Here is an 11,507-nt window from a genome sequence, read left to right as displayed (position 1 = left end):
ATGATGATGCGTTTCTCAGAATGAGTCCCCATCATTAAGTGACACGTGACTGCACACTGATTCATTCATTCACTATTCACAGTGATAAGTCACGCTGGAAATTTGGTTAGGGGACTGGGGGTAGCAAGTCTCCAAGGACGTGGCATTCTGGGGCAGAGGATTTTAGGTGATGTATGAGTGGGCACAAAACATGCTGATTTAATTGTTAACTACTAAAGGGTAATGATAGCAGAAAAGATTTGCGACAGTGAGGAGGACTGGAGAACCTATTGGATAGATAGCAGCCACCCTCTCTTCTCTTGCAATCCCAGGGCTCATGCTGTGACACCATGGACAGAGTAGCCACAGTGGCAGGAATGAAGCCTATATGTACATGTATCCAATAACATAGCCACCTTCTACTACTATCAACATTGAGTGTCCCATCTGTTAGAAGCAGAGACCTATGCCAAGTCCTACATATGGCACCATTTTTTGAAAGACAAGCCAGAAACACAGTGATAAGCCGATTGTACCAGATCACTGCAATATTGGAGGGAAGCAATTTGTCCGTGCAGAAATCAATAGGTGGCGTAGGCATTTCCCTTACCAACCTGCACTGTCTGAGGGAATATCACCTTCCTACAGCTTAAAGGATATATTATTTCTTAGATAGTAAACCACACAATATTTCTTAAAAATAAGAAAAACATTTTACAGCAACACAGGTTTGGCATGACCATGCCATAGAATGAATGATCTTAATGTGTAGCTCATCACCAACCACCAGCTGGCTTGATAGGAGATCCAAGTGGAATATTGACAGCTCAGCTAAGTCACCAGCTCAGAAAAGAACTTGCTGCACTGGAGCACCATCCTCCATGATTCACTGTAGGTCACAAACCAGTGGCAATGTAGGTTATGGGCAATATAGTGTCTCCAAGAGCATGGCATCACGGGTCTGGAAATGAAGGAGTTGTAGTAGGATTGTCCCTTCTCATCATTACACTCTGTGACCCAGTTTCTGAATTTGTGCCTCCTATTCCTACAATATTAGGCTCTTCTGGGTTATAGGTTTAGGGTTCCAGAGGGCAAATATTTCCAGAGGGTCTCAATTAGTGTTTTAACAAAATGGAATCTGTGACTACTTAATGCCAGTGGACCATCAGGCAAGGAAGGCATTAGCGTGCTGGCTAAGGGAATCAACTATGATTAACAGAGGAAGTAATGGGTGCCAATGCACAATGGGGCCAGGAAATGAATGTCTGGAACACAGGAAATCACAGGGCATCTTTATAACTTCCATGCCCAGTGATAATGTCACTGTCAATGGGCAACTGTAAAAACTAGAAACTAACAAAGGCAGGGCAATTACATTCTTAGTAACAATGTAGAATAAAGTTTGTGTCACTCTACCCGGAAATAATCAGCAGAGTTAAGTGCTGCCTGAATGTGACGGAAATCTAGAAGGGGTAATGCTTGAATCATCATATTCAAATGTTCAGCTCAGACAATTTGGTGGTTTCTTACAAAATTAAGCACACTCTTACCATACAGTGCAACAATTGTGCCCCCCTTGTACTTAACGAAGGGAATTGAAAACTTATGTCCACACAAAAACTTTCACTCGAATGTTTATAACACATTTATTTATAATTGTCCAAACATGGAACCAACCAAGACATCCTTCAGTAGGTGAATGGATAAACTGTGGTATAGCCAGGCAATGGAATATTATTCAGAGCTAAAAAGAAATGAGTTATCAAACCAGAAAAAGACACAGAATAACCTTAAGTGCATATTGCTAAGTGAAAGAAGTCAATTTGAAAGGGCTACATACTGTATGAATACAACTCTATGACATTCTGGAAAAGACAAAACCATGGAGGTAATGAAAAGATCAGTGGCTGCCAGGGGTCGGGGTGGTGGGGAAGAGATGAATAGACATAGCACAGAGAATTTTTAGGGAAGTGAAAATACTCTGTATAAGATTACAAGGGGGCGGGTCCTTAAGAGCGTCAGCCCCGCCCAGGACTCCCAGCTCCTTCCAGGACCCCCATCCCCCACCCTCTCTGACATGCCCTACTTACCCAGCAGAACCCCAGCTGCAACCCCCCCTGTTCTTTAACGGCCTCAGATTTACAGCCATCAAAGACTTTCAACCAAGCACCTGCCAGTAAATGTATCTACAAATGGATCTTGGAACATTTTCTATATTTTGCAAACACAACTGCTGGATGGAAAAGATCAGTGAGACATAATTTGTCATTGAATAAGCGTTTTAGGACAGTGGGCAATGAGAGGAGTCAGGGTACTGGGAAAGGGCATTGTGGTGCGTGGATGCGGTATAGACAAAATCTAACTCAGGCTTTGGAAAAGACACCTTATCAGCCAAGCTTACAGTGTTCAATACACCTCCCTGTCTCCTCAGGTGCATCAAAGCACATCAGGCCCACCCCTCTCACCCGGCAGTGCCTTCAAGAGAACTGGAGCCTGTCTGCGAGTTCCTCCAGGAGTGACACCAAACACAGTGCGGGGTCTGAGCTGAGGGCTGTTTCCCAGAGTGTGGCCATTGCCAGTCACTCCCATTGGAATGACAGCAGCCATGAGGAATGGTCTCACCAGCTGCTGGATGAGGACTGAGAGCGAGCCATCATGCGGCTGCCCAGTGGTCAGTGGAGATCTCAAGGAGGAGCACAACTATAGCAGCGCCAAATCCTCCACCACTGGGAGCTCCTCACTACCCAGTGACAGTCTCATCCTCCTCGGCCCATGGCCACTATGAGTTTGCCACCAAGGGGAGCCAGGGGGGCGGTGAGGGAGGCTTCTAGAGCCCTAAGAGCCACAGCGAGAGAGGAGGATGACTGGAAACACAGCCCCAAGGAGGCCAAGGATGTCCTGCGTGACAGCAGCTATGCATCCCGGGACAAGAAGCACCAGCACTTAACCAAGGCGAGGAAGGTCCCCAGTGACATGCTGCTCCTCAAAAAGAGAAGCTCAGAGAAGCCCCTGAGAGTGATGACAGGAGATGAAAGAGGCAGCGGGGGCACTCCTGCACTTGGCGGGGATTTGGTCCTGTGTGAATAACATCACCAATAGGGCAGCAAAGCGGCCCAAAGAGCAAAAGGAAACCACAAAAGATTGAAGTCACTGATTTGTGTTCAATGTACAGCCATTTGGTTTCAGCATGTCAGGAGATTTCTAATGATTTATGGCAATATCAGCAATTTATTATTATTATTATCTGGTTTGATTTTCTTTCTTTTCATCCTTTTTAAAAAATATTTGCCCCTTTCCTTTTTATGGACCCTTAAGAATTTTATTTTTAAAGGAGATTGAAGCCATAGAACTTATATTGACACTCAGCTGTTTTATGAAAGCTTTTCAATATCTGAAGACAAAACTGAAAAACCCAGAATGACCATAGCTTCCCCAAGCATGTCAGAAGCACGTGGCTGAGTCTGCAGGGATGTCAATGGTAATGCCATGGGATACACACTCAGCACCCAGAAGGCACGTGTGCAAAGTAACCGTCCATCAGGCCCAATGCCGAGGTTCAAAAGGTCTGGATGTTCACCCAGTTGGGTTCACTGAGTGACTCTGCATAAGGCAACTGGCAAGAAGGAATCACCCTCATCCCTCTAGAAGTAGACCCAAGCTTGTGGTCCGTAGCATCAAATAGTGCCAGGAAAACCCTTGGCATTGCCACACAGTGTGCATGGGTGGTTGGTCTCTAGTCCCCTGTTCTTATTAACCACAAAGCCTAATAACATCTTACGAGGTGGATGCTGGCCCAGTCATACACACCAGGTGTTAATGACAGATGAGAAGAAACGGGGTCAGTTTTTAGTGATGTTGGCAACCACTGAATTCTGTTCTATATTACATTAAGAAAATGTTCCACAAGCCATAAGCCTGACGGTTGACTCTGCACACACAGACACACTCACACAGACACATGAGAGAGAGAAAGAGAGAGAGAGAACTGATACAGAAAACACGCTATGTCTTCTTCGCTGCCCAAGTGAAAATCAAGATCAAAGAATTATAAGAGCTGTGAAGGAAGGAAACAATGATACACAGCTTTTTCTGTCTGCCAAAATTGTTTGATCCAAATGAAAATGAAAACAAAGTGCTATGGAACCTACCATTTGTATTGTGTTATATTTTTAAAAGATTAAAGGCACATTGATGGGGAAAAAATTCAAACCATTACAAAATAGGGGAAAAGACTCCTATACTTCCCTCAAAATGGAGCTTGCAATTAATGTCAGTCAGGATTCAACTTGGCAAAAATCAATGATTTCCACATTCAGTTTAGCTGGTAGAAATTTCTGATCCACAATGCAGGAATTCCTTTGAAAAAAGAAAAAAAATCACAAAACGTAAACTTTTTTTAAATTCAAAAATAAGTTTCTTTTAGGGTAAATAATGTATTTAGCATGAAGCATGGATTATTTTCATATAAATATGGAAAAGAGAGAAAAGGCTATGCCTCTAATTTTTAAGCCCTTAAGCTTAAAGTTTCTTTTTGTTTTCTTCTCTTTCCTTTTCTTTTTCTTCTTTCTTTCTTTAATTTAGTTGGAGGGGTATTTTTTCCCCTGATTATTTAGTTTTGGTTTTTTGAAGCAGATGTTTAGGGTTTAACCTTCTTCAGGGACAAATTATGACAGTTAGGGAACTTATTCTGCAATATAGCGATATCTTCACATTCTGGTAGGACCTGGGGGATTGAGCTCTGTTCTGCCTTGCCTGCACTTCAGCCCCGACCCCCTGTACTTCTCTGTTGAAAGTGTGCCTTTTCTCTCCGTCTGTACATGTTTACCATGATGCAATAATTTAAGGGCAAACAGTAGTGAGTGTGTCTGAGGGAATCGAGAATTGTGGGGCACTGGATTGAGAAAACCATTACTGTCATTTGGTTCTAGGAAAAAGGCAGTGACTAATTATGCTAATTCTTCAGGAGAAGAGGAAACATCTTAATGGGGCTTACTGGATGAGGGTGAGAGTTAGAGTACTTGTGAAGGACAAGGTGACACGGGCGTTGGAAGGAGCAGCCCTAGACTTTTTCCTGCGATGCCATCTCACAGTGAGAAGGAGGCGCTGGCTGTCTCTACCACCTCAGCACACAAACCAGCCTGGAAGCAAGCCCACCTAGATTGTGAGAGCTGAATTTAGACAAGTGGACATGTCACGCAGACCAGAAACTCTTGTTATCTTTGCCTAAATGAAATTACTTGGGAGATCCAAAGGGAAATTTCTAAAATGTATGATCATCCATCCAAAGGAGGGGAACTTTAAAACACAAGCAAAACACCCATTCCCATGGCTCAGGATATGATGGTGAGGGAGAAGGAAGGAACTAGGATGATGTTGGTTTTTAAAAATGGGATGGTTGCAACCTAAGTGCCCATCAACTGAGGATTGGATAAAGAAGATATGGTATATATATATATATATATATATATATATATATATATACAATGGAATACTACTCAGCCATAGCAAAGAATAAAATTGTCCCCCTCACAATAACATGGTTGTATCTTGAGGGAATTATCTTAAGTGAAAGAAGCCATACAGAGGAAGACAATCTCTTTATGATTTTGCTCATATGAGGAAGTTAAACATGTAGACAAAGAGAACAGATTAGTGGCTACCACAGGAAAGAGGGGGTGGGGAGTGGGCACAAAGGGTGAAGGGGTGCACCTACAAAACGAGTGACAAACAATAACGAACAACTGAAATTCCACAAGATTGTAAACTATCATAAACTCAATAAAAATTAACTTTAAAACATGCGATGGTTGTGGGCCAATGTGGAACCGATCTGCCAGCACCAGGCACTGTCAGAATGTCCATCAGCCAGGACAGTGGAAATTAACTGGTGCGTGCCACAGCATATCCTCTTCTGTGCCGCTGTTGGGAGAACCTAAAAAAACACCTACACCCACACAACAGGTCGAATTTGTTACCTCAACCTGAATACTTCCAGTCTATTTGTTCAGAGTGTGGATGGGAATAGTATGTATTTTTGGGGTACTCTGTTCCCTCCATCTTTCCAAACATCTGGCACACCAAAAGCCATCCACAGCTGTGGAACCTGAGTGGCACTATGATTTGTGTTGTCACCTGACCAAGGCCAGAAGACCCTCACCACAGTTCCCCACGCTCACCCCATCCCCAAGATAAAATTCAGACTTCCCTCCTGAAAGGCAGAGGTAAACACTCAGGACTGTTTCTGGCAGGGGACTTCTTCCAATTAAAACCCCCTCAGTTGGCTGTCTCCCCTTAGCTCATTTTTATAAAGGAGCAAATGCCTCTTCTAGAAAATAGTAAAATGACATGTGAGTGATTTAAATAAATAAATAGAATTTCCTAACTAAATCTGTATCCAGCATTTCTTTATTTCTTCAGTAATGACACAATTCATTATTGTTTACTAGAGTACACCTTTTCAATAATTTTTTCAAAGCCTTTTTTAGCTCTTTATTCCTCAAGCTGTAGATCAATGGGTTTAGCATGCAAATCACCACTACGTAGAATACTGAGGCACATTTGTCTTTATCTAGTGAGTGTTTTGATCTGGGCTGCACACAAGCCCTCAGGTACATAAAACTGAGGGTCCCATAATATATAGTAATAGAAAACAGGTGAGAAGCACAGATAGAAAAGGCTTTCTGTCTTCCCACAGCAGAGTGGATCCCATGATGATAAAGATGATGAATACATAGGATGTGAGACCAATGATAAGAGAACCAAACCCATTGGACCCAGCAATGATTAACAACCTCAGCTCTTTGACCTGGGTATCAGATCAGGACAGAGCAATCAAGGAAACATCATCACAGTAGGACTAGTGACACATTAGAGTCACAGACAGACATGTGGAAGGTAGCCACTGCTTGTATGAGTCCCACGGTGAATCCATAAATGTGGAAGCTAGAGACCATTTGAGCAGATTCCTGGGCATGAGAACTACATTGAGTAAAGGCTTACAGATGGCCACATACCGATCACAGGCCATGTCAGACAACATTAATAATTCCCAAACTAAAAATGTGATAAAGAAACTCAGTTGAGTGGCACCTGGATAAAATAACACACAATATAATTTCACATAAAGAATTCACAAGGGTGTTTGGCATGATGGCAGAAGTACCAAAAAGTCAACAAAAACCAGATGACAGAGAAAAAATACAGGGGTGTCTGAAGTTGAGGACTGACTTGTCTTAGCACAGTCAAACCAAGATTACCCAAAGCAGTAACTAGGTAAGTCAGTAGAAACACACAGAAGAGAATGACTTGGAGCTCGGGGTTATCTATGAGGCCCAAGAGCATGAACTCAGTGACTGCAGAATGACTGCCTGTGCCATGAAATAGAAAAACAATTCTACAATAAACTCTTCCAGAGCACATTCTCTGAGTAATCTTGACTCTGTAAGAAATAATCAGTTAAATGTGAAAAGATAGCCCTGGCTCACCAGGATATTATGTCAAATTCCGTTGAAGATGATAAGCACTCTTAGTTACGTGTGGATTTTACTTAGACTTTCAGTCTGAAAGGATTTGGTCCAGGCAGAAGTTCCAAGATATAAAATTCACTAGGGAGCTGTAGAAGAAGAGAGTGTTTCCATTAAAATTTTATAATCAATGCAATAGCAAAGTTTGTGTTGTACTTTTCTTTAAATATAAAGAAAACAAACAACATTAAGAATGTAAGTGGCTTTGACAACATACATCAAAATCATTTCTTAAGTTGAAAGTTTATCTCATAAAATTATAATTTCATCAGAACATTAAAAATTACCAAAGTCAAGTGTGGAAAATATAAAATGAAAGTCAAAATCAAAATATTAACACTATCTTTAGGCATCTCGTTTGGTATTATTTTAAAATTTTCTCCTTTTGCTTATTTCTGTTTCCTATTGTTTTTCAATTTGCATATAATGTTGACATTAAGGAAAAGTACGATTGTGAGTTTTCTGGCTCTGTCTTTTGGCAAAATACATAGTGGCTAATAATTTTCCGGATGGTAAAACAGCTTTAAGTGATTAAGAGACATCTCTTTAGCCTCTATCTTCAAGGATCTAAATGGTCCAAAGTGGATAGCATTTGGGCAGTGTCTAGATGAACTAAATTCCACAGAACATTTCTATAGACCCAAGCTGGATTCTGAATGCTTGAGACTAGCAGAATTGCAATCACCCCCCTCCTTTCTTGAACAGAGCAATGTCAACTTGATTTTCCAACTTTCTCCCTAGATTGTCTCATGTTTCTTCACATGCACCTTATGGATGGTTGACAGGTAAAATGCAATCAAATATGAAATGCACTCTCCCTTAACTTTTGATTGATATCTCCTTGGAGACTTTATCTGGGTTACTTCTTTATCTTTTCTTTCCCTTTCACCACCAACCAACCATCTTAGAAAGGGCATCTACACCCAATTTCTCAATCATGTTTACAAGTTAAGCAAGTATAATCAACCTTCCTTTCCCATTAAACCAAGAAATCCCCTCACCAAGCTTACTGTCAATTTCCCTATTCCAAAATCCAAAAAAGCTGCTTTTGCTCTGGCAGGTCTGCAGTACTGAACTCTACTGAACAGACGTTTAGTTTCCAGAAGAAAGCAGTCTCTGAGTTTATTATTTGTCCATTTTGTTCTGTAACTTGGAGGCTCTGCTCCTATTATCCCTGCTTTAGATAGTGTGTACTCCAGGCTCTCTCCAAAGCCCCCACACTTTCCTCTTTATACCTTCTTGTTCAACGATCTTATCCAATCCTATGTTCTCGATCATCATCTACATGCTGATTAGGCACAAATACATATTTCTATTCCAGATTTCTTTTCTCTGCCCTAGCTTTATGAATCTAAATGCCTCCCAGAAACTGTTACTTGGATAGTCTAGATGTTCATCAAAATTATCACATATAGAAAAGAACTTGACATCTCTGCACATTGGACCTAATATTCAAGACCTGGAGTATATATTTTCTATCTCAATGAATAGTGCTATTACCAATTCAGTTTTTCAAATAAGAGACCAATTACCGTTTACTATGCTTTCCTGTTCCTCATGACAATATTCAGTTTGTCCCCAATTCCTAACAGTTTTATATCTTTCACACTTTTCAAATCTATTTACTTATGCTGTTTCCTTGATCCAACCACAATGCCTTTTTGTTCTGTTTTGGTTTTTGGCAACTGACATGATTTTATTCTTTCATCCAATCTTCCCTACTGCTCTCTTTTCCTTACAGTTCAGCTTCTATGAACTTTTACAGACACAAATTTCATTCTTTTACTCTCCTGATGAACTCCTTCAATGTTTCCTCATTGTCCTTAAGATAAATTCCACCTTCTTTAACATGGTTGATACAAGTTGAAAATCTAGTTTCTGTGTCTCAGATCAGGCTCATCTCTTGAGAGATTCCTCATATGGTCTCGATACAGCAGATGTTCCAAACCACCACACACAGTCAAATAAGAGCCAGAATGTTATAAATGCTTTATTCTCTGCCTAGAACCCTTTTCTTCCACCATCATTTCCTTTGCTTGACTTTCCTTCTACTAAACTCTCTGTCCTCTGTTGAGTCACCTCCTCTTGGAAGCTCTCATGACTTTTCAGCTCAGGTGAAGTGCTCCTCATGGGGTGTTTCTGCATCCACTGATTGTTTTATTACAGCACCTACCACACTATATTTCAACCAACTGCTAACATGCCTGTAACACATCCTAGACTTAAAGCTGTTATTTCTAAGCACTAATGTTTCTATTTTAGATCCAATTTCATCACCTACCTCTAATAGTATCCAGTTCAAAGAAGATGGTCAATAACTGGTAAACAATTAAGTGAAAAAAAGTTATAGCTATAAAGGTCCAAAGTTTTTCCCACCAAGATAGATTATGTATATATTTTTCTACTATCTGATGTCTTTCGATATTCACTGCATTGTCATGCAGTTCAACTACAAACCCCTAAATAGTCTAGTGCACCTGAAAGGACTCTTTATGATGTCAATACCATCTAAAATTACCTAGGTATTATGGGACAACTTTTATTTTGGGGTGTGTGTGTGTGTGTGTGTGTGTGTGTGTGTGTATGCGTGGTCCCTTGGGAAATTTTTTTTTGGTGCCACAGTATTTTTAACAAGCATTGAAATGCAATGTAATTATATATACAAAAATAGGCACTTATTTGCTCTTTAGTGTTTGGGGACCAAATTATTTCCCTTGAAATGTAGATCACTTTTTCATCTATTAGTCAATGAAAGAATCTAGAATACAGAGGCATTTTAATGTTTCTTTGGGGAAAAAATTGATTGACTCATATATGTGCTTTGATTATTTGCTATACTTGCTTTAATATTTGTCACCTTGGTTTCATATTAAAATTATGAATTTATTTAAAATAAATGTTCAGTTCATGGACCTTGCATTTAGTAGCAGTTTAAGGAATTTCCCAATCACTAACGTTCAAACTTTTCATCTGATTGTCTCAAACTGTTGTTATGATGGCTATTCATAACAGCAAGGATTAATTTAATAGAATGTTCATTTTTCTCTTCAGTCTCTAGGAAACTGAATGTCTGCAGATCATAGGTGAATTAACATCCTTTTGTAGTCACTCCACGGAAATGGATGAACCTCTCTATCTAAATTTGCTTTAGATGTCCAGATTCATTATACTACACACCCAACAAGAGAGGATAAAAAGACTCTTGCTCAAGGGATGAGGCTTTCTGGGGAGACCACTGTGAGCTCCCAAGCTGGTCTGAAATGACTTGAGGGAGCAGCGAATGGTGAATGGACTTGGGGTTTGTGCTGTGGTGAGTGGGTGGGGCTGGTGTGAGGATTCCTGCCTGCAGGAAAAGGCTTAGTTGTTCCAACTCCCTTTTGGCACCAAAGGGTGGAGCAGTGGGTTTCTTATCAGTTTCACCAGATTTAGGGTAAAAGGCAGAGGGAAAGTAGGAGAGTTTGAAAGCAGTGAGTAGTCAAACATCAAAATGGAGTCAGACACTTGATTACACACCTCTTCTCCTCAAAACCTCCATAAAAACCTCAGTCACTCCTGCTCCTAGAACTTTTTTTCTTACTCCTCCTTAACTTCTTCCCACTACTTTATTATATAGATAAGTTTACTATCTCTCACAGAAAGAAAGAATTCTCCCTATTTAAGACAGAAAAGAATATTTTTGGATGTGAAATACAGGATTCTCTACAGATCTCAAAGTGTGATAACCAGATGAGGAGCACTAATATCATAGTAAAATCTTACACATCAGAAAAGGAGAAAGAAATTTTGCCATTTTCTCAAGCATATAAATTTGCTTCTTTTATAGGTAACTAAGAAGACAGACTGTGTAAACTATTATAAATCTCAATTTAAAAAAAGAAAGAAATGAGTAAGGAGTAAACACAAAATTAAAATGAATTTTATTGATATTATGCATATTTTTGACTACATCATTAGTAATTTTGAAAGTATATATGGAATGGAAAATTCTCCAGAAAACGACTACAA

The 11,507-nt window shown here is 40.2% G+C and overlaps 2 pseudogenes; one reads left to right on the top strand and one right to left on the bottom strand.

The window, feature by feature from the left end:
- Nucleotides 1-1,861: 1,861 nt before the first annotated feature.
- LOC100054045 (forkhead box protein N3 pseudogene) lies at nt 1,862-3,124 on the top strand (annotated as a pseudogene).
- Nucleotides 6,393-7,353, bottom strand: OR5AL21P (olfactory receptor family 5 subfamily AL member 21, pseudogene; annotated as a pseudogene).

Source organism: Equus caballus, chromosome 24 (assembly GCF_041296265.1).
Source record: "Equus caballus isolate H_3958 breed thoroughbred chromosome 24, TB-T2T, whole genome shotgun sequence".
Taxonomy (NCBI): Eukaryota; Metazoa; Chordata; class Mammalia; order Perissodactyla; family Equidae; genus Equus; species Equus caballus.
Note: the sequence above shows the minus strand (reverse complement) of the source record. Positions and strands in the feature narration are given on the sequence as shown.